Source organism: Danio aesculapii, chromosome 17 (assembly GCF_903798145.1).
Source record: "Danio aesculapii chromosome 17, fDanAes4.1, whole genome shotgun sequence".
NCBI classification, from domain to species: Eukaryota; Metazoa; Chordata; class Actinopteri; order Cypriniformes; family Danionidae; genus Danio; species Danio aesculapii.
This window is the reverse complement of record NC_079451.1, coordinates 24,581,542-24,605,582: the sequence shown is the minus strand read 5'-3', so window position 1 is coordinate 24,605,582 and position 24,041 is coordinate 24,581,542. Positions and strand designations below refer to the sequence as shown.

Genomic DNA, 24,041 nt, shown 5'->3' with positions numbered 1-24,041 from the left:
AAGTTTAAAGGGCATAGTGATTTCTGATGCATTGCTTGATATTTGGCCACAGATCACATGCGAAGTGACATCACAAATGACGACAATACAGAATTTTATTTAGTTTTTCATTTTCTGTATTCACTGTGAAGCCATTTTACAGTACTCGTGTATTTATTCAATTTTTATAAAAAAAAATAATGTTTGAATATCTGATTTAATTCAGCTGTAGAGCTAGGTAAAAAAATCTAAAATAAAAAGTCGAGCTCTGCTATGAACTGACTGAGTTCCCGTTATTCCTCCGGCTTCCTCTAGAGCTCGTGTGTTGGAGTGTCCCGTCGCTCGCTCGCTCTTCTCGGGGAAGGCGGGACCGTATTAGCCGAGCAGGGCGTTCTTTCTGCGGTCACAGGCGGCGTAGTCCTTCTAGGGGTGGGTCTTTCTTGGCAAAGGAAAACCCACCTTTTTCATTGTTTGGATCTCGAAGGAATGTGATGGTTTGATCCTGCTGCGCAAGGGAGGGGGTGAGAGAAGGAACCAGCGCGGACCCTGCTGAGAACTGCTCTATTCATCCTCAAAAAGTCAAACGCGGTTTGCCCTTGCAGAGAGCTACCTCCGAAAACGGGTCTTCTCCCGGTGCTCAAGGTAAGAGAAAACCGTAGCTAGTTTTAGTGGAAGGGGAGCTGAATGGTGGAATCTGGCCCCCTAGACACAACTCCAAACTGCGGCAACTTTGCCACCCTCCTCCCCCTCCTGTTCGCTGCAGCGGAGGAGCTCGACGATAAGCCGGACTGCGGCGATTTAGTCGGGTTATTCAGAGGCTTGATGGAGGAATGATAGCGACGCAGAGATGCTGAAGTAAACTTAACCGGGACTTTCCAAACCGCGGGTGTTTGTAGCCGAGCGGTAACTGAAACAACCGATTATGTTGTGATTTTTTTTTTGTGTGGCTGAACCAGAGATTCCCTCAGTTTTCAGGACGAGTTGTTCTACGTCAGCAGCATCACCCTGTGTAGCGAAGTAAAGTTTACATTGGTAACATTTTGTTTCCGATTTGCACTTTGTCGTGCGCGAGCATTGAAATGTCAAACCGATTTACAATCCACGCCACGTACACCAAAGAATATAGTGAGTTTTCAAACAGGAAAAGTCGCTTTCTGTAACAACAATACCGCACAAAGAATTTGAAAGAATTTGGGTCGACGTGAATCAAAGTCTAAATAGTTTGCTTTCCTTCTTAAAGAAAGCGGTTTTCCATGTGCCCTTGAAAGCGTTTTCTTCCTGCGTTTCTGCCGAATAAGCAAGCAAGATTCAGTGGTGTGGGACTGGGACGCTCATGTTAGCCTGTCAGATATCCCATGTTAAATTTGGATTTCTGTATCGTAACGTGCAGCTTTTTTTACGCAGTGTCTGTCCCGACCAGCATTACTGTCGGCGGTACTGACACGAATAGAAAATGTATTTCAAGCCATTGCTATTAATGTTGACAGCCGTTATTAGAGATGCGAGGTGCGTGCACACACACGATGACAGACACAATTAAACGCGTTTTGATGTCTTTTAACAGAAACTTAGCCTTAAATGGTTCATATTAAGGCTTTTATTAGAAGTGGGAAGTCCTGTTTTTGCCTTGGCCTAAAATGTGTGACTTGCGTGCTGTATGGGGACAGAGGGGTGTCATGTGGAGGTCAGGCAGATTTGCAATTGCAGTTGTGCATCTTGTGTATATTCATGTCTAAAATGTTTAGTAATTCGGATCTTTTCAATCTGTTACTAAATTGGTTTGTTCTGATTTGTTCAGACTTTTTCCTCAGTTAGTACGCCAGTAGGTGGCGAGAATTAAGTCCTAGTATTCCACACTTCCCCACATAGTATGCATGATAAGTAAAATAACTGAAAGTGGAGTATTTATGTACACTAGCCCAGTGGTTCCCAAAGTAGGGGTCATGGGATAATGACAAGGGGGCGCTTGGTGAATTCCAAAAGTCAAACAAATTATATTAAACTAATACAATTACCATATTTTATCCATAACCCACTGTAAAAAGTGGTTAATAGTTACATATAAAACAGAGGTGCCCAAAGTAGGGCACACGGGCCAAAGTTGGCCCATTGTAACCTTTGATTTGGCCCACCTTCTCGTTTGAGAGAAGTAAGTATAATAGAGAGGATAAACACCTTTAGGTGTTTCGTCAAGAGATCGTCATTTCTAATTTGACATAACCTTTTTTGTTTGTTTTATTGCTGAGCTACAAAAAAGCTAACTGAAATTAAATGTTTCATTTGAATGTTTTAAATGAATCCTATTTTTTAAGATGTAAATACTGTCACTCGACAGATAGAGGACTATGCAGAAGACATCGGCAAGCAAATCAAGCCAAAAAAAATGTAATTCTGTTATAAATGAGATCATTTTGTTTTTATTGTAATTAGTTCATTATAAAATGTAAATAAAAAACTGTATTAGTTAATATAAAGCAATGTTTTCTAGTCATTTCTAAACATTATTAAATAAACTATGAAATTATCCAACTATATTTACTTCTGGCCCACTAGCCTCAATCAATTTTGTTTTTTGGCCCTTAATAAGATGTTAACAACAAAGCAATAGTGTCAGCTGCAGCTGATTGATTTTATAGCATCAGGTTACACTTTCTGACACCTTTATGGCAATCAAGTACATTAAAAATAAATACAGGCCACAGCTGAATATTGAATATTGATCTCTGATTGGCAGTCTCCAAAATTAAACCAAGAATAGACTTGTGCTGAAAACATTGTGTCCACCAGTCTCTTTAGGTGAGGTTAATATTAAAGTTAATATTAAATGTTAAATGACTATAAAAATGATATGGTCATAAGTTTTTTGTGATGTCAATATGCTTGTCTATATTGGCCTTTTGTTGTCTATGTTTGTATATTTATATTTTACACCTCTGAGGAATTTGGGGGTCGCGAGTCGCGAGCATTGTTATTTTGGGGGTTGCTGGCTGAAAAGTATGTGAACCCCTGCATTAGTCAAATAATAATCAAAGGTTCAAAAGAATCAAAGGTTTAAATCTATCAAGTGAGATGTCCCGTTCATTTCAATGTCAATGTTGATTTTAAGTGGACTTTAAAAACAGAGGTCTCTCATTTTAGATACTTGTGCATTATGTTGTGCCATTTTGTAGAACAAGTAGTGCGAGTAAAGTGTTCGCTCTAAATATTCCATCAGGAAAAAGTGCGCTTGAGTACTTGATCGGAAGAGTTTGGTATCTTGGACACATTACAGGCTTATCTGTAGAGTTTATACATTGTTAATGGCTATTTCAGTAAAGGGACCTTTTTATTCCAGATCCAACTGTGGATTTTTCTCATCAGTTTGTTTAATCTAATAGCAAGGAGACATATTTGCATTTTCACATAGTGTTTTGATTGACCTCTTGTCTATTTTTTTAGCACTTACTTCTTTGAGATAAGGGTCTATTAACAAGGCACTTGTGTATGCATGCACTATTTTGATGAGAAGAAACCGTTCAAAAAGTTGTTGTTATTTTTCTTTTGTGTGAGCACCAAAGTATTCTTGTAGCTTGATAATATTCCAATTGAACCACTGAAGGCAAATAGTCCGTTTTAAGCTTATTTTTGGACCTTCATGGACTTTGAACGAGTCAGGAATTTTGTGGTCTATGGAGGAAGAATCTCTTGGATTTAAGTTAAAATATCTTAATTTCTATTCTAAAGATGAACAAATGTTTCAGAGGTTTGGAACAACATGAGGGTCAGTAATCTATCATTGCATTTTCATTTTAGGGTGAACTAACTCTTTTATACAGAAGTTATGAATGAAGTAAAGCACTGACATGCTTAAATTAGAGTCTTCAGGGATTAAAAATCAGTGTGTGAAAGAAAGCAAAAACAATTACTGTAATTATAAGATTAATTCAAAAACAATTATTCATGAAAAGGGAACTGTTAATGCATACACACACACACACACACACACACACACAAGTCTACATTTGTCAGGTAAGCTGCAGTGGTGATGGTTGGGGGGTTGGGGAACTGACAGGAAAATGAAACACCAAGCACAGAAAGAACAGCAGCAACCCCCAATACAAGCTCCATTACATTAGGCAGGTGGGGCCCATAAAGCAAAGACGGGGAGGACGAGTACAGAGAGGACCTGCCATGACCTGTCCCGACTTAAATGCAGAGCACTGACAGATTTCCAGTAAGGCCTGAGAGACAGCGCCTGTCAGGGAACACTTTTGTCAGTGTGTGCGCAGTGTGAACTGTAAATTAACCTGGTGAACTAAATACTGTTATGGATACTGGCACTTGATAGCTTATATGACACTTATATGACTCTATAGCTTTAGACTTGAATCTTGTACAAGCCCTGCCTTTGGGTTGATACAGGAATTTTATGGAGTGGAGATTAAATATTTGAACTTCATGTGAGTTTCTATGATGGAGTAGCATAGTTTGACAGACTGAATTAGAGTTTTGCTGTACCTATCTAGTTGCATTTTAGTACAGTCTTTAAGGTTTCTCAGTGCTGGGTTGTCACCATAAAAAAGTCACATGTTGTTCTGCTAAGTTTGCAGACAACAGAAAATATGTTACCCATGCATTTAGGGAAGCAAACGAAATTCATTGCACAATAATTAATGATAATAATATTTATTTTATTTTAAATATATTCAATTAAGCACAAAAAATAACACAAAAGCATTTTAGATTTTACACAGAAGTTCTAGTAAACTGAAACTGTGTCAGTCCAGTTTTCAGAGTTGAAGTTCGGTTTAATTCAGTTCAGTGTGGTTTAATTTTCATTGCTGAAAGTCCAAACACTGAACAGCAAATCTATTGATGCGCAGCTTTTCAAGTCCCAAACCAAGTAAGACAGGGGTGAGGATCAAACTTCACCAATTGACGAAAGTGAAGGAATAAAAACCTTGAGAGAAACCAGGCTCAGAAATATATAATTGTTATATTTTGATTAAAATATTTTATTTATACATTTTTAAAAATACTGTTCAGTCATTTTAGCTTGGAGAGTTTTTTTATGCTTTCATTTAATTTGCTTAAAAATATATTATAATAAAATAAAATATAATCATTGATTCTATATTTGGATTTCTGTATCGTAACGTGCAGCTGTTTTTGACACAGTGTCTGTCCTGACCAGCATTACTGTCGACGGCACTGACACGAATAGAAAATGTATTTCAAGCCATTGCTATTAATGTTGACAGCCGTTATTAGAGATGCGAGGTGCGTTCACAGACACACGCTTTCTCGCTCTTCGGATGTACATGATTAAGTAGGGCTGGGCGATTTGGCATAAAATCAAAATATCGATTAATTGAACGTTTTAACTCGTGAACGATTAATGAATGATGATTTTATTTTTTAAAAATAAAGTCGGCCTCTTAGTTTACTGACAAGTTTAGTAAATATGCTCGCATATTACGAGTGAAAGATTTTTGAATGAAAGATGCATTACTTGATTTTAAGTTAATTGAAGGAAACACAAACTATCTATGATTATTTATTGAACATCAACATTGAACAACTGAAATTGTTAAAAAAAACACCAACAGTCACTTTTTTCTTATAAAAAAGTGAAAATAAATCAGCAGTGTATATTTGAGCACGCAAAAAGTTTTGTGCATAAACAGAGGAAATTGGCAGGTGAGCACACTCGTACTACATGAATGCGCCCTTAACTTGTAATACTGCACTCACAATGTTTGTCATTAAAGTAATGCCAGATCAGATCATTTTTCATTTTTCAGTTCAGCAGGGTCACGAGACTCTGTAGGGAAAGTTATCAAAAAATCGACCTGGAAAAATTGATCGATTTATAGGTTCTGAATGTCGATTTCTATTACTTTTCGATTAATCGCCCAGCGTTATGATTACGTAATCAATGACGTTGAATTAGAGCTCTAGAAAAGTTATTTAAAGTCAAAACATTTCTGCTGTTTGATGAGTTTGTGTAATAATGATTTTGTGCCAGTATTTATGTAAAAATGACCCCAGCAACAAAGAGTACTAAATACTGTACTGTGTTTGGTTGCCACTTATTTTTGGCCTATGCATAAAAATTAGTGGAGAGCCACTGTACTGGAGTATGTTCAGCTGGAGATCTGGAGCCGGATGTATTTGCTTTCTGCCAAATGCTGGCCGACACTGTGTTGCTCTTCTATTATAGATTATCTCTCTTTCTGTCTCGTGTGTTTCATGACCTGCTATGTTGTTTCACTTGTCTCTCACCTTAAAAGAGCAAAGGTTGATTTCTGATGAGCCGTTCTTGGTTATACAATAGTGCATGTGAACTTTGTCAGCTGGAACAGGATGGGTGGGTGTTTGTGAAAGTGTAAAAGCAGGGGCAGTTCGGTTTTCTCTCAAGAGAAAGTTTGAAGAGGACCGTTTGCACAACTTTCACGCGATGAATAGCGGTGCTCCCTCTTCAGCACTTTTCTTTATGACCAGGGACTGCTGCTGGTTTTGCCAGTCTGCTGATTGCTTTTCCACTCAGAGGAAACATGCAATGAAACGCTTGTGATGGTTATCGGTATCCAATAAGAGTAATTACCAGACTTAGCACCAGTCCCGGGGATTATGGAGAAGCTAAATGACTAGTCTGAGGTTTAAATTGAATATTGCGGTTCACTCCTGGTGTTCCGTCTCTGTCTTTGTGTCTCTTTCTTTCTCAATCAAATGAACCAACAGATTCTGTTAATAAGTTTTCATTCTGGTGGAAAAGGTTCTCAGTGCAGCTTTAGTTTTATACTTTTGGGGTAGTTTGGAAACGCATGACATCATTGTTCTTCTTTCTCTGTGAGAATGACTTGACACTTCTGCTGGAATGCAAAGGGAAGTGAAATTTATTTTGGTATTTTAGCAGACAGATGTACTTCGTATGTGCCAAACAGTGAAGCTGGTGTAAACGTCACTGGCAGATTAGGTTTTTACAACCTGCAAATGTATTTCCAACATTGCAACTGAGGCCCTGTTTACTTCTAGTTTTAGTTAATTCGATCACAAGTAGTAGACACATTCCCGTTTTAAACCTGTTTTTTTTATCACCTTCAAATTAACATACAATCTCAGGCCCATTTACATTAATAAGTTTTAGTTTTAAAACGGCATTTCAGAAGGAAAACAATCCACATTCACACTGGTGTTTAACCTGGCAATTCTTAAAAGTTCTCCACCCACACTATACTGCTGAAAACGCACATCACGTGACCACACACACACACTCTGGCATGCGCTGCAGTGTATGTGCTCGTCTAAGCTCCAGGCAGTCAGCGGGTCCTTTGAGCACACCTTCTCTGGTCAGAGCAGCGCATGTTAGACAGTTTATTAAGGATATACTGGATTTAATCTCACTATTATTCTTAAACATGATATTTAATTCCTCTTGTCTCTATCTATAGACTCTTTGGTATTTTGAATCTATTACTTGTTCTCAGGTAACGGTTTAAAAACGTACACTGATTCTGTACATTGACTCATTGCTTGCCTTTATTTACTATATTGTATTAACGTATTGTATGTAATACATTTTTAATGGCCATTATAAAGTATGTTTCATAATTTTCAATGAAAGTGAAAGGAGGCAGTTATGTTACAGGCTCCGTTTTGTTACAAATATGCATACATTGAAGATAACGGGCATATAAATATGTAGCTACATGACGCCTCAACATTTTCAGTTTCTGTTAAGTTGTTAATATTAAAATGAAAATAGGTTTTCATTTTATTGTTAAGATAGCCAGGGTTGAAAGCCCCAATCAGGTAGCGTGACTGTCTGCAGCCCTGCCTCCGTTTTCAGATGTCTCTGTTTTCCTCTATCCACACTGAGACACAGCAGCAGCGATTAAAACCAAATCTGCCTCTTCAGTGTTTCCAAAAAGCTCAGTTTTCAGGGGTAATGTAGATGGAAGGTGTAACCATAACAAAACGTATGCGTTCTAAAACTAAAACGTATTAGTGTAAACGCAACCTCAGATTACTTTAATGCATAAAATCACATTCACAACCCTTGTGGTCATGACAAAAATGCATTGTAACACAAGTTGTAAACAAAGCCTGACATCAACAAACACTTTTTTTTTTGAAAATATCCATTTTCAAATACATAAATACTTGGAAGAAACAAATAACTTTGTTTGTTGGTGTTCCTTAAAACTGTGACTTAAAAATTGGTGTTTATGGGAAGGGTGACCAAATCTGGTCCTCAGCTGAATGTGTCTTTAGTTTTGTGCTGTCAAGGAGTGGGAGAGCTCGCTGACAGACATCCAGCTTGAAGAAGAGGTGTTAAAGTGTGAACAGTAGAAGATTACAGCAGCACCTCCCACACACACACACAAACACACACTGAACCAGTCCAGCTGTCCCAGTTTGCCCTGAGGACAGATCTTCACACAGTGCGACAGAACTAGAAGAAAAGGGGCTTCCCCCATGAGTGTGTTTGCACCTTGTTTTAAAAGGATTAGGACAGTTCTGTCAAACTGGAACGTGTCCCCCATCTACATGTGATCTGATTGATCAAAACACAAACTAATGCTAGGTGTAAACAGCGAAGTTCTAATTGTCTTTTCTAATTTAACGCAACCTTTTGCTTGTTAGATTTATTGTTGAGCTACAAAAAAGCCAGCTTGAATTAAATCTTGCAATTAAATGTTGCGAATGAATCAGATTCATTTAAATGTGCATTGAACTCTATTGTGTTATAAAAGGAATTGTTTGTTTTCATTGTAATAATTTGGTTATAAAATGTGCAAAATTCATTCATTCATTCATTTTCTTTTCGGCTTAGTCCCTTTATTAATCCGGGGTCACCACAGCAGAATGAACCGCCAACTTATCCAGCACATGTTTCGCGCAGCGGATGCCCTTCCAGCTGCAACCCATCTCTGGGTAACATCCATACACACTCACTCACATTCATACACTATGGACAATTTAGCCTACCCAATTCACCTGTACCGCATGTCTTTGGACTGTTGGGGAAACCAGAGCCCCCGGAGCAAACCCATGCGAATGCAGGGAGAACATGCAAACTCCACACAGAAACGGCAACTGACCCAGCCGAGGCTCGAACCAGCGACCTTCTTGCAGTGAGGGGACAGCACTACCTACTGCGCCACGGTGTCACCTATGTGCAAAATTATAATGCATTAGTTAACCTAATATAATGAAAATAATGTGGTGTTTGGCTCTTCATAAGAAAAACTTTAGGCACCCCTAGTTTTGAAAGTCACTTTTACTCTATTGCAAGACAAATCTGTCTGACTATTAATGGGCTCTATGCACAGCTAGAGTTTTAAAGCCAAGGATAAAGTTCTGGTGAAAGATTAATGTGACTATTTTCAATTTCACAAGGTTGTTTTTACAGCATCGATGTTGTAATGTAATTACAATACATTCTAAAGCATTCATTTAGATGTTCAATCGTAAAATGAGATGAAAGACTGTTGAAACCACTAGCGCCATCAGTAGGAACAGGCTAGTGCAGAAATTCCATTGAAAATACTGGGGTAAAATAAACAGTCTTATTTTAAAGACATGGTGGGGGAAATGGTATTTAATGCATTACTTCTTGCCTGATCTGAGACCCACTTCATATCATATATCTTACAGGCAGTGAAGATCGCTGACTTTTAAAGAAATTTGACAATTTTGTAAGGGAAAGACAGTTCACCGGAAGCCCTTAGGCCGCCCGACTGAAAATTAAAAGTCCACGTGCATATAGCCCATACCAGGTGTAAACAGAAATTGGATCACACAAGGCATGTCTTGATATCTTAATGTAAGGAGGGTCTTATCTAATTTCTATTGGAAACACATAATTAACATTTTATTTGATTTATTTTTGACATTGAAATAATGTTTTTTAAATGCACAAATTTGCACGTGGCCTAAGCTGGTCTAAGGTAAATGTAGATTCTTTTATTTGAAATGTAATTTTTCAAGGATTAAAAAAAATTTATTTTTGAAGAAAGAGAAAATGTCTGTAATCTAGGTTCCTATATGTCTATTAAGTGGCGCATCACAGAATAAATATTGTTATTTTTAATGTTGTTCTAGACTAATGTCTGGCATCATTTTGTATAGTGTTCAAAACATATGCATAAATGTTGATTTAATGTAAATACTTTTTAGCCTAAATGTATTCAATGGCAGAATGCAGTTTCGCTTGTTTATTTGTTGAAATGTAATTAAATTATTTGAATTGACCACCCTTGTTATGGGTTTTGGCTATTGAAAACCTACTTAGTTGACCACTATTAGGATTAGGAATGCACCGATATGGAAATTCTCACTGATACCGATAACTCTTTAGATTTGGAGAACGATAGCAGATATGTTAGCTGATAAATACATTGATTACTTCTCTGATTTTTCTGCATGATTTCAAAAACAAAAGGCAAAAGCATAAAGTGAGCAACTGATTTTACTTTAAAACCTTAATGTCTAAGCTATTGTTTTCTATGACCAACTTTCTTTTATATAAATAAAATCTACACAATATATATAGCAATAAATTAACCCAAATCAATAAACATAAACCAAATAAGCAGCAGACATTAAGTGCGTGCAGTGGTTCAACCAGCAGAAAAACTGCATAATTTATTGGCTTATTAAACCGATAACAATCGATATTAAAAATAGCAGATATCGGCCGATATCAATATAGGCACCTATATATCATGCATCCCTTAAAGTAAAGTAATAAAGAGGCACACAGCCAGAGCTAAAAAGTACTGCACTGCGTCTTGGATTACTGATGAGCTTGGATATGCTCAGACCTGCTCCTCCTGTCATGTTTTACATAATCCAGCATACTTGTGAGCAGAACTCATCAGATTCTCCAGTGTTAAACACTCGGTGTCATCTGTAAAGATGTTGAATGACTTTTCTTCTCAAAAATGCCACACCCTTCTCTCTCACCTGTGCTCAAACATGCCTGTGTTTACACTTGAGCATGTGTACAGAATACAGGAGATTTAGTGTGCATTAAAGAGCAGGCGTGTATTTATATGGCCTTTTTACACCTATTATTATCCGTGTCAGTGACCCAAATATGAAAGGTCAGCCCAGACACATTGCTGTTCACAGCAGTAACATGCTTCTCAAATCAATCAGCAAATGATTCCTCGTTGACCTTTGACTTTGTTTTTTTCTCTCCACCTCCTCTGTGACTCTGTTGAGGAGTGTGGGTGCAAGAGTGGGAGTGTTTGAAATATCTGTAAGGTCTCCTGAAAATAGCCCAGCTGAAGCGAGTGATGCATACACAGCAGCCCACATGCTCTGTGATGGTGTAATGTTCCCCCAGTAACCGACACGGCACTCTGGCCACAGCTGCAGTACTTTGCAGAACCAAAATAGTTGAATTAAAGTTCATTAGCTTTTGTGTGTGTTTGTTTTAAGTGGTGGTGGGGAATTCCACCAGGGATATGGGTGATGACTTGCCAGAACTGTCCTGATTTCCTCATCTAGCATGCTTCAAGGGGCTAATATTCCACTTACGCCAGGTTTACACTTGGTATTAAGGTAATTCTTGGTCAATTCAATTACAAGCGGAAGACCCAGTTGTAAATGAAATCTAAAATGCTTTAAGCTTGTCTGCTTTTGACCACATCCATAGTTGAAAACTAATTCGAAAGGATTTAGGGTTGAATTCACAATATGCCACCTACTAACACATAGTAATTTTTCATAATGTTGTGTGGAAAAAGTGGACCAAAATTAATTATTCTAACTTTGATAGTAGCATTGTAATTGGAATGCTTCCCTGAAAGTTATGTAGAGCATTATGAAATGCAAATTCAATTCAATTCACCTTTATTTGTATAGCGCTTTTCAATATAGATTGTGTCAAAGCAGCTTCACATAAAAGGTCATAGTAAATTGGAACAGTGTAGTTCAGTTTGTAGTGTTTAAGTTCAGTTCAGTTTAGCTCAGTTCAGTGCGGTTTAAAAATCACTACTGAGAGTCCAAACACTTAAGAGCAAATCCAACGATGCGCAGATCTACCGATCCCAAACCAAGCTAGCTAGAAGTGACAGCGGAAAGGGAAAAAACTTCACTAGTTGGAGAAGTAAAGAAAAAAAACCTTGGGAGAAACCAGACTCAGTTGTAAATGTAATGTAAATAACAGGTGAACATCATCATCAATGTGTAGAGGGCAGAAGCTCCTTTATTCTGAATTAGGTGTGATTCATACTTCTTACCCAACATAGGCTCATTCTGAAAACGTAGCCCTATATACATTTCTGGAGATTGCGAATTATGTAGCCAGAGCTATGAATGGCTGCATTTCATCTTTAAAATGAATGCTACGGGGCGGTATGACACTGTTCCTTTTCTCGCTTACGAGCTGACCGCTTGCCTCCGTATAGACTTTTCCACTGTTACCAGTTTCTCCGGTAGCTCAACATGTACGTTGGTGGACTTGAAACGCAGAGCGGAGTTCCAGAACAGTTCCAGAAAGTGGGTAAGAAAGAAACAAACGCTAAAAAATCAAATAAACAAGTAAATAACTGGGTGAGAATGTGGTAAATGTGTTAAAAACAACAGGGCTTTTCTTTGTTTGGATTGCTTTATAAAACACTGCGGTTGGGTTTAAAGAAGTGGGTGGGTGGGTCAATCGGTGTTTTTTAAAACACTATTGGTTGGGTTTAGGTAAGGAGGAGGGTGGCGGGAATCTGTCTGTTGTTCAGTCATTAAGTCAGCCTGTCAACAGCGGCCTCTGGTGGATTAACATGAGAGCAGCAGGCGCGAATAGCACTGGCGAGAAAAATTTGAGATTTGAAAAGGTGTACACATCGGCCTCTGGTGGATTTGGGAAAACAAAAACTGAAAAAAAAAAAAAACCGTAACTCCTGGGACATAATTGGTGCTCCTCAGAAATGTATATAGGCGTACGTAATCAGAATGAGCTTGGGTTGTTCTTACCCCTCAGCGCATACCTTGCATATAGCCCACATGGCTTAGAGCATTTATAATTCTGCACCTGTCTTTGCTCCTACAGAAATAACACTTCCTAGACCAAAGATGCCCAAAGCAGGGCCCGCGAGCCAAAGTTGGCCCATCTTAACCTTTGATTTGGCCCACCATCTCATCTGAGAGAAGATTGAGTATAATGAAGCGGGTTGGGGCGAATGCCTTTAACACGGAGATCGTCATTTCTAATTTGATGTAACCTTTTTTGTTTATTTTATTGCTGAGCTGCAGAACTTAAAATTTAAATGTTTTAATTAAACGTTATTTATAATGAATCAGATTTTTAAAAAATGTAAATAATGTCACTCGACAGATTGAGGACTATGCAGAAGACATTGGCAAGAAAATCAAGGCAAAAACTAGTTTCATTCTGTTATAAATTAGATTTTGTTTGTGCTGTAATAAGTTCATTTATATTACTGTATTAGTTAATATAAAGCAGTATTTTCTAGTTTTTAAACAATATTAAATAAATTAGGAAATTACCCATGTCAACTGTATTTACCTTCGGCCCACTAGCCCTAATCAAGTTTGGTTATTGACCCTACTTATGAAAAAGTTTGGGCACCCCTGTCCTAGATGCTAGTAGGTAGTGGGGTTGAATGTTCCACTGTGTCAAGTTTTTTGCAGACGTTTTGAACTTACGCTAGCAGTATATGCAATGATAATGTAGAGAGAGCGAGAGAGAGCCAAAACTTGCATTTATTGAAGGAAGAAAGACGCAGGAGGAACCAGTGCTAGCAAGGCAACCAATCATCTTGCACTCTGCATTGCCATGACATGTAATTAAATTTTTTTTAAAAAGTGCATGCCAGGATCCACATCAAGTTACGACAAGGGGTATGCGACTGTGTGAAGGCTACGTCAAACAAACTGCATGCACTTAATGCAGAGGTATAAACTGGCTTTTTCTAGGACTATATTGAGTCTTATTTTTATATATTATATACTGATTCATGATGTACTTGACTTGGTTTGTGTTGGTTATTATAGGGAGTATTAACCCCCCCAAAAAAATGTACCTAACATTTACTCATCCTCATGTTTTTCTCAAGCGGTAACAGTTCTTCATTAGTTGAAAACCTAAAAAATACATATTGAAGAATAGGGTAACCAGACAGTACTAGCTATTGATGTCCAAAAAATACTGTGGAAGTCATTTCGGATGTCCCAGGATTCCCTCATTGTTGACCATGTTGTTTTTTTTCCCCCTAAATTCTCCACTACACTGCCTATTTATACCCTCCACATGGAAACATAAGCAGAGACTCTCGTGTCCAAAGCTGACCTGATTTCCAGTCTAGCAGAGAGGTTCAGGCATGGGCAGGGAAAGAGGCTGTGCCCTTCCTCTCGCCACACAGTTTCTCACTGAAGCATGAACTCTAGTTTTAGCTGACGTTTTAGCCACGTTGCTGTCTACACTCTACCAAAGGTTCAGAGCGAGTGTTATTGAATAAACACTGAATGGACTCATCTGTCAAAGTTGATAGTTTAAAAGAGCAAGCTATTTCCTATCATCCATCATCACCATAATGCGTGTAGGCCTAATAGAGAGGAGCAACTCTCAAATATTTGAGTGTTTTTGTGCTCTGTCCCAAATGTCACCCTAAACCCTTGCGTTTCACTCTGAAAGTTCACACTTTGATGAAACACTGATCGGACTTGGCCACAGCAGTGTCCACAAGTTCACATCAAGTTCACTATTTGGGATGTTGCTTGAGCTGATGTATTAAAGATGGAGTAATGTAATTAAATCAGAATCGTTTCACAAGAATACAGCTTTTTTTCTGTTATCAGATTTTAAAACTGCCTTAATTCCTGTTTGGGTCACTGACGCATCTGTAATCATTTTGTATTTATTGGCTTTATTAGAAGAGACATTTAATGTATTGTGCACTCATGCATACAGTGTGAAAACCATTGTTTTCCACCCTACACATATCCTTAAAACATTTTATTTTGCTATCATGTACATCCAAACCCTTAATCTTTTTCAAAATGGACCTAAATTAATACATTTTCCACAGGGACACCACATATAAAAATAGAAACATGCTAGCATTTGATTGGCATTTTGAATTACTATCTGTTCTTAGCATTACAGGGATTAGATGACAAACAAATGTATCATTTCCTGTCCATGATTCAGCATCAAACTCTAAAACCATATATGTAGAACAATCCCAGTAGAACAACATAGCACATCCTTTGTCTAACCCTCTGATCACACACAGTTGTGCTGAATAAATGGAAAACATCTTCAGTTTGATTTTAGTTGTGATATTTTATTATAGCTGTGACCTCTGAACTGTGCAAACACATTGAGAGAGTTAAACTGAGGCAGATGCACATTTTTTACTGCTCTGGTCCGAGGCCTATTCTTCCTTATCTTTGATAGAAAACATGTTTCCACTGTGACACTTGATTGCAAACATTGTCCTGAGTTCTATAATGGTTTACATATGGTTGGGAGGTTTTGCAGTTTGAAAGGACAGTTCAGTTCAATCTCATACATCTCTTCCACATCATGCCTGGTAAAACTCTGCTTTTAACACCTGCAAGATGATGTAAAGAAGACTCTCATTTTATTAGACTTTTATTAGGCACACTGAGTTCTGTAGACCTTTTTCTGTTGAAAGGATGTTGTAAATAAAGGTAAAAACATCACAAAGAGCAGTGCAAGATCTCAGAACCAACCTTTTGTTTATAATTTTATACACAGCCAAACATATTCAGGATGTCGTCCAAGTATGTTCTACAAAAGCTCTTTTAAGGCATAACAAAATGGAAATGACCTCTAGGAATGGCACACATTGTGTGCAGATGTTCAGACTATTGTTTTCCCTTTCTGAAGAACATTTATTACAGAAATGGATGAAATGTGAACATTGGGAAAAGTGTGTGACTGGACTGAACAAGAGTTTTTTCCCCAGTCAAAATAGATTATTTTCTCCATCTGGGTTAGTTTATTTATGATCAATTGTACACTAACTTCAACTATTATGTCTCTCAGATGTTTGCTCTTGAAAGAGCTGCTTACAGAAGACTGTCAGACATAGTGGATGATATGGCACCAAATATGAGGGAATTCAAAACATTTTTTGAAAGTTTTCTCCCAGGCAGAGGTCTTGAACGGTGCTTTCACACTAGCACTTTTGGTCCACACCCAGGTTTGTTTGACGTCAAAGTACAGTACGTTTAGCTAGTGTCAACGTGTCTTCTAAACTTGGGTGCGCAACTGTGAACTGTACCCGAGTCCACCTGAAAGAGGTGGTCTGGGGTACGGTTCGTGCGAACTCTGGTAAGGTTCACTTCTGATATGAATGCAATTGTACCAAAAAACGGAAGTGAACCACCAACTGTACAACAAACTTTAGTTTTTATAACGTTCATTCATGAGTGTATGTCCTACCTTGGTGCCAAGCGGGACTGACCCAGTGCAAACATAATGTCTGCTTGTCTTCACCAAAAAAGGCTTCTTCAGACATTGTGTGATGTTCTGAACGTTTTTAATATATATATTTTTTTTGCAGCAGATAGACGCAAGTTGCTCTCTGTATTTTGGTTTTGGTAACAAAACCAAAACATTCAGTAAAAGCAGAATGACCGTGATATTCAGACATCTCCATTTTGCCGCTTTGCTTTCCTGACTATCACCTAGCAACAGCTGTTGACAAAACAGCAGCTTGATGATGCAAGTGTACCAGAGTTCAGAAGGAAAAAAGACACTAGCTATGTTATACTAGCTAAAATGCGAACTTTATGCGCAAAACTGGAATATCGAACAAATCAAATAGAATAAAATCGTCACGTCCTGATTATCTGGCACCAAATATCAACAGTAAAACTCAATCTTTTTTCGTTTAATAAATGACTTGCTTCTCAGAAGGCAATCCTGATATGCAGTGAACGCATGGTGGCGTTTGAAGGCATCAGACGCAAAGCACAGACACTCTTGATTCTGGAGGTCATTAATAATATAATAAAACTAATATTTAAATGGTTAAGGCATTTTAAAATGACCAAAACAACATTTTAGATGTTTTACAGTGTGCTCAGCCGGCTGATTTTCATCGAATAAAAAGTTTAGTTTACACTTTATTTTGATGGTCCATTTGTTGAATTAAGTTACATAGCATTTACATGCCATCTAATTCTCATTAGATTATAAGTAGACTGTTAAATTGGGGTTTGTGTAAGTTGACGTACTTGCAAAGTTACTTATAGTCAGTTAAATGTCTGTTGAAGGAGCAGAATCAACAGGTATTAAGCACACAGTCTACTAATACTCAACTGGACCATCAAAATAGTGTTGCCAAAGTTTATCCTACTCAGTTATGCGCATATGTTTTTTATGCACATTTTAAAAATATATGCGCATTTTGACGTTTCCATCAACCGGTTTATGCGCATGTCCAAAATGCACATAAAAATAGGTGGATGGAAACCTAGCTAATGTGAACACAAACCAGCCGAGAAGGTGGCAGGGAGGGACAACCAAACTTTGGTTCTGTCCAGGCAATTGAACCAAGTGTGAAAGCACCCTACACTTGTACTTGAGAGAAAGGGAAAGGATTTTTCTTTAAATTCAGCAACAACTCTATACAATAAATTTAGAAACAAATATTTTTGTTGTTTAAATAGTCTTTGGATCTCTTGTGATCTAAAATAAGTACCTGTGCATGAAATAATCAATGACAATTAATCACAATAATAATTATTGTAATTATAATAATAATAATAATAGCTTAATTTTATACAAATATAATATAGATACGGGCTGCGCTGTGGGTAGCACGTTCACCTCACAGCAAGAAGGTCGCTGGTTTGAGCCATGGCTGGGTCAGTTGGAGTTTCTGTGAGTTTGCATGTTCTCCCCGTGTTCGCGTGGGTTTCCTCCGGGTGCTCCGGTTTCCCTCACAAGCCCAAAGACATGCGGTGTAGGTGAATTGGGTAGGCTAAATTGTCCATAGTCTGTGTGTGTGAATGAGTGTATGAGTGTTTCCCAGTAATGGGTTGCAGCTGGAAGGGCATGCGTAAAACATGTGCTGGATAAGTTGGCGGTTCATTCCGCTGTGGTGACCCCAGATTAATAAAGGACTAAGCCGAAAAGAAAAGGAATGACTGAATAATATAGTTACAAAGCAGAAGGAGAATGAATCCTGTAGACTAGATCATGTATTTCTGTCTAAAGCTTTAGTATTTTTTTTGTTTTGTTTTGTTTTTTCAGTCAATTTAATTCAAAGTCAATCCAATTTCAAAGTCTGAAAGCTGTTCGCTCTATTTTCCAAACCATGAGATGTCAGCTTAAACTGGGCAGTGAAATGATTTCTCTTCCCTTCTCTTTTTCTCCCTGTTCTTGAGGTATTTTTGGAACTTAATGAAAAGAGAAATCTGAACCGCTTGGCCTTAAAAGGGATGTCTGGGTCAGCTGTGTGGAAAGTTGTGTTATTAATGCCTTTGACGTCTCTCTCACACTGTGTTTTGTTAAAGGGGCTGGAGAACACAGGAATGCTATGGGTTGGATGGCTAAGTTGGGCTGGACTCGATCTTTGGAGAGCGAGAGAGAGGGGAAAAGGGGCATAGTTAGCATTTTTTAGAAGCGCTCCAGCTCGCTTCAAGGTCCACTTTTTTGCCTACGGAGACATGCTATGGTAGAGGCTTGTGTAACACATAGAATCCTGTTCTGTACTGAAGCCATGAAAGTAACTTAAAAGAGCATTTATTAGAGAAAAGCAGCATGCCTTTTGCCCATTAAACAAATCTCTCGGTCTCAGCAGAAAGTTTGGGTTTTAACAGCTCATCATGTGGATACTGATCTTTTTCTTGTGTCTTTCCCTTGTATGATCCCATAGTATTTTGACTGTATGGCTCTTACTCTGTTAAAGTCCATTTACATACTTTTTAAAGAAGATTATTGTTGAGATTGGAGCATACTGGTGGTTTTCCACGATTATTATCTATAATTGGAATGAATTAGAATGAATTATAGAATGGAAGCTGCAGAAATGAGTCTTTGTTTGTTTGGGATTGATTTTATATGAAGCCTTTGTGTGTAGCAGAGAGTAAGAGACGAGTACGCTTGTTAAACCTATTACAGGCTATTTTTATAGGAATTTGTTTTGAACAACAGTCGCATTTAAAAGTTGCCAACATAAAAGTAAATATTTGAAAGGTAATAATTTGCAACAACGTTCTATTAATTAATGTAAAGCCCTGCTCACACTGTGACATTTCAACCACGGTTTTGTCATCTAAGACAAATTTGGGAAGTCCTAAAAGAATCCTGAAATCCTGGGCTAAAATTGGTGATCTTTGATCGTTGGTTTGACATGTTCACAGACAGCTGCTTATGCTGAGTTCAGACTGCATGATTTTAGCCCCGATTTGGACTCGCCGACAAGTTTTAAGAAATCGCAGACAAATGCCTGAAATCACAGACAAATCAGTGCTCGTTAACGCGTGTAACAATCACACAGTATGAACTATCAAGGACGTGAAATGAGAGAATCGCTGATGAGTCGCTGACGCCCGTGAGATATTTGGCATGCTAAATATCTGGAGCTGTCCGTGATTCAATTCATGCCATGTGAAATGTGTTCTGATTGAAAACAACATCGGCGATCACCAACAGCCAATGAGAGAGCAGCATTCACTACTGCGAGTACCTGCAGGCCAGCGGGAGGTTGGGGGAGAAGTCAAAAGTGCTAGTTTTCAGTTTATATGAACCCAAGAAAAGGAGGAAAGACTAGTGTAAATTTGGCAGGAGCACCGTGTCTGTTTGAAGTGTCATCTGATCAATATCACAATCAGGTCGAAAAGTAAATAAAGCTGAGGAGAAATAGCTTATTTTCTTCAAAAGCCAGGTGAGCTAAATAAGTACATTTTCTAAAGCTAAAGCCTACTTTTTCCATTATGTAGTTAATAATGAAAGATACAAACACATTTTCCGTCTGTTTGTTTTTTCTTCTTTTCTTCTGCAAAAGAAGAGATTTTGAAGAAAGCTGAAAATTTTCCATAGTGGGAAAAACAAATACTATAAAAGTCAATGGTTACAGGTTTCCAGCTTTCTTCAAAATATCTTGTTTTGAGTTCAACGGAAGAAAGATACTTCTTTAGAAAAAAAGGGTAAGTAAACGATGACAGAATTTTAGGTTTTTAACTTGATTGCAATTAATTACACTATAATTTTTAAACTTTTTTTTCAGTCATAGAAGTTACTGTGTACTTTAATAACCCCCTGTAACACTGAGTATTTCAATGGATTTAAATTTAAAAGGTTAAAAATAAGCATTTATTGGCAAATGCTTGTATTTTCATTGGAGTACCTCTTGACAACACATAATAGGAATAATAAAAATGGATTAACATAAATTATTGTAAGTATTTTAAAAATAATTATGCTATCATTTTGTTACTAGTTAGTTTAAAAGTTTTTGAGCAGAAGTTGCACATATAGTGTTATGTGGGACTAATGTAGATGAACAACATTATTAAGCTTATTTGTTATACAGCATTGTGTTAAATACATTTTTGTAATTTTTTGGGTATTTATATCATTTAAAATGATTAAAAAAGAGCTTTTGGCTTCTGGATATACATTAGGATGGCTTTACTTCTCCGTTGCTTGATAATGATTTTACGTTAAGGCCATGATAAATTTAAAACAAAGAAGGAAAAAATAATAATGTTGTCCAATATTTGGATTATGCCTGTGCGTTGTTTGTTTGCATTACTGTCTATGTTGATGTGAGATCATCTACATGATTAATTAAAAATAGTCCAGTTAAACTAAATGTATTGCTTTGCTTTCAGTTGCATTCTTTTTCTATATAATGTTAATATACAATTAATATTAATATAAATAAAAGGACTTTGATGAAGGTTAGGGGGCCACTGCTTTAATACATGTTTTAGAGGATGTTTTGATGAGTTTAAAGTTGAGTATTTATTAGCAGTTTTGAAAGTATTCAAGAAGGTCACCCTTTAATGAAATTTTACGTACCATTTTCTGATCCTTAGGTGGTTTATAAAGTGTATTTTTTTTGTTGAACACAAAATAATATAAATGTATTGATAAATGTATTGCTATTGACATCCATATCCAAAAAAACATAACTTATTCTTTTTGTGTTCAACAAGAGCGAGTACACGGTGACAGAATTTACATTTTTGGCTGAACAATCCCTTTAATTGTGTAGTGCATAGTACATTTCTGTGTTGTGCATCTGTTTTTCAAAGGTTTGTCTTGTAAAGGCATGTGGAAGACAAAGCTAGATGGATAGATAAAAAATCAAGTGGGTACAGTGAGGTTTAAGTGTGTCTGGAGAGAGGGAGAATGAGGGCTGGCTCAGGCACCTGTATCAACATCCTCAAGCTGACTTTCATAAATCCTCTACTGTGGTTGGTGGGATTGATTTGGGGTGGATGGGGGATAACAGTGCAGACACATTGCAATAGGGAAACAGTGTGTAAGCAGAACACACAAAGAAATTCAATTCCAGACACTTTCCTCAATTCTCAGCAAGAAACGTGTTCTGAAGAGACCAATTGAGAATGAAATGGTGAACAAACGTAAAGAGGAAAAAGAAAGCGATGTAGGAATAAAAGAGAAACTTGAACTGAAGTTTGGCTGGTGTTTTACTCGGCGGTCGGATTCCAGCACTGCTGTCAGTCCTTGTTATGTCATCCGTCATCAACTTTCAGTCCAAGAGTGGGACAATAACTCCATGTCTGTTTCTCACGTCCAACTTTCCATCTGTCAACGGTTGCTCTTTGATTAAAAACCTCATTAGACACTCGGTGTTCAAGCTATTTGTTATGATTCGCCTGATTGAGTGTCAGCTGAGGCTTTGTGAAGTATTTGAACATTTGTTAACATGTATAGAGCAACATGTTCACGTTGATTTAAGAGCTTATTAACTGTAAGCTGAGCTGGAGGCTTCCACGCTTGTGTTTGCCACAAAAATAAGATCTTTTTGTCACTCTCATTCTCACCAGTACAGTAGAAAAATATAACCATGGGCTGTAAAATTGGCTTTGTTTTGGGAAATTGTCATGTGCTTTTACCAGAAACCGTGGGAAAGTGGTATGAGAGGTGTGATCTTACAAGAGATCAGAAAAAGCACCATCATTTCCTGATGTTTTAAATCAAAGCTTTTCTTACGTTTATAACCTGAACTAAAGCTGGGTTCACACTGAAAATGTGACATTTGATCTGGAAATAGATGTAATTAATAGATGTACAATTAGGTATGCTTTCTTTCATACGTGACAATATGGATGTCTTGATGTTATTCTACACTGGAATAGATTCCTAAATCTTAAGCTCAGTCTAGGGCTGGGCGATTAATCAGTTATCGAAATCGACATTGTGAACCTACAATCGATCAAATTTTTCCAGGACGAATTTTTCAATTATTTTCCATACTGTTTGTGGGGTCGCATGACCCGGCTCTGTTAAGGCTGATTTAAACTTTTGCAGCCACATCTGATATTTGGTCAAACAGGTTGATGGGCTTGTTTATGAGCCTTACTTTGCACCACATTGACAATGATTGGAAGCTGCGCCAGAGATGCCTTGAGACCATATTTGCCCATATTTTCCATTACATGAACGTTTTTATTTACATTAAAATATTTGTTTACAGAAGATGCAAGAAATGCAGTTTAAAATATTATTTACAGGATATGCAAGAGTTATTTTATTTAGAAGAGATATTTTTTACTTTTAATATGAAAAATATCTGAAAATAATTGATTTTGTTTCCAAAAGCACAAGTTTGCTATAGGCAATGTTGGCTTTAGGCAATGTGTGTTAATTTCAGTTGTTCAGTGTTTATGTTCAATAAATAATCATAGATAGTGTGTGTTTCCTTCAATTATTTTAAAATTAAGTAATGCACCCTTCATTCAGAAATCTCTCGCATGTAATATGTGAGCATATTTACTGTACAAAACTTGTCAGTGAACTATGAGGGCAAAACAATAAAATAAATAATCGTTCATTAATCATAATCGAGTTAAATATTTGATTTTAGGCCAAGTCGCCCAGCCATTGCTCAGTTAGTCAGTGCTGTTTTTGATGCATGAAGAAACCTTCACTAAAATGTGTCTGTTATCCAATATTTGTAATAAGCTTAATATTCTTTTTTTTTTTTTTTCATTAGGGCTGCACAATCTTTTTCTGCACATCAGGCAATACTTGCATCTCTGAAACCAAGCAGAAAATGGATGCTGAAATATTACAAAGCAAGCAAGCCTAGTTAAAAGTGTAGTTCACCCAAAAATAAAAAAGGCTTCACCATTTACTCAAACTCAAGTGGTTCTAAACATTTATAAAAAAAAAAATTCTGTTGAACACAAAACAGGATATTCTGAAAATGGAAAAAAAGCATCTGTTGGCATTTATAGGAGGAACAAAAAATACAACGGAAGTCAGTGGCTGGTTTCTCCCAACATTCTTCAGTTTACAGTATCTTCCTTTGTGTTCAACAAATGAAAGAAACATATTTGAAACAAGTGGAGTTTGAGTAAATAAAATGAAATGTTTGGGTTTGTTTAACTGATCATTCTCAGATTCAGATTGCAAGCTCTGTGATTGGTCAGCTTGGTAGCAGTGACGAGTGTGGGCGGTGCTAAGAGACGCAAGCCCGATTAAGCAATTGTTTACAAGTGTCAAGTCCCATAAAGGAGCTCCAGATGAAAACTTTTGTTTTGTGTTTACCTTATGATTAAAGTTGTTGCACGTCTGCCAGTTACCGCCTCTGAATAAGTGAGTTTTAGCTTCTTGTACATTAAGGTATCGTTCAGAAAAACAAAACCCCAGTGAAGAAACTCAACGCAGAGAGACATGATGTACTGCCAGCTAAGCTCTGTGATTGGTCAGCTTGGTAGCAGTGACGAGTGTGGGCGGTGCCAAGAGACGCAAGCCCGATTAAGCAATTGTTTACAAGTGTCAAGTCCCATAAAGGAGCTCCAGATGAAAACTTTTGTTTTGTGTTTACCTTATGATTAAAGTTGTTGCTTGTCTGCCAGTTCCCGCCTCTGAATAA

At 37.4% G+C, this 24,041-nt stretch overlaps 1 protein-coding gene across 2 annotated transcripts in view; it reads left to right on the top strand.

Annotated features, from left to right (window-relative positions):
* The first annotated feature begins 392 nt into the window (after positions 1–392).
* Positions 393–24,041, top strand: part of luzp1 (leucine zipper protein 1) — a 70,084-nt gene continuing 46,435 nt past the window's right edge. The window contains exon 1 of one of the 2 annotated variants that reach the window (XM_056477686.1): positions 393–621. The gene's annotated coding sequence lies outside the window, so the exon portion shown is untranslated. The remainder of the gene's footprint in view (positions 622–24,041) is intronic. The other variant, XM_056477685.1, reaches the window with a different exon arrangement.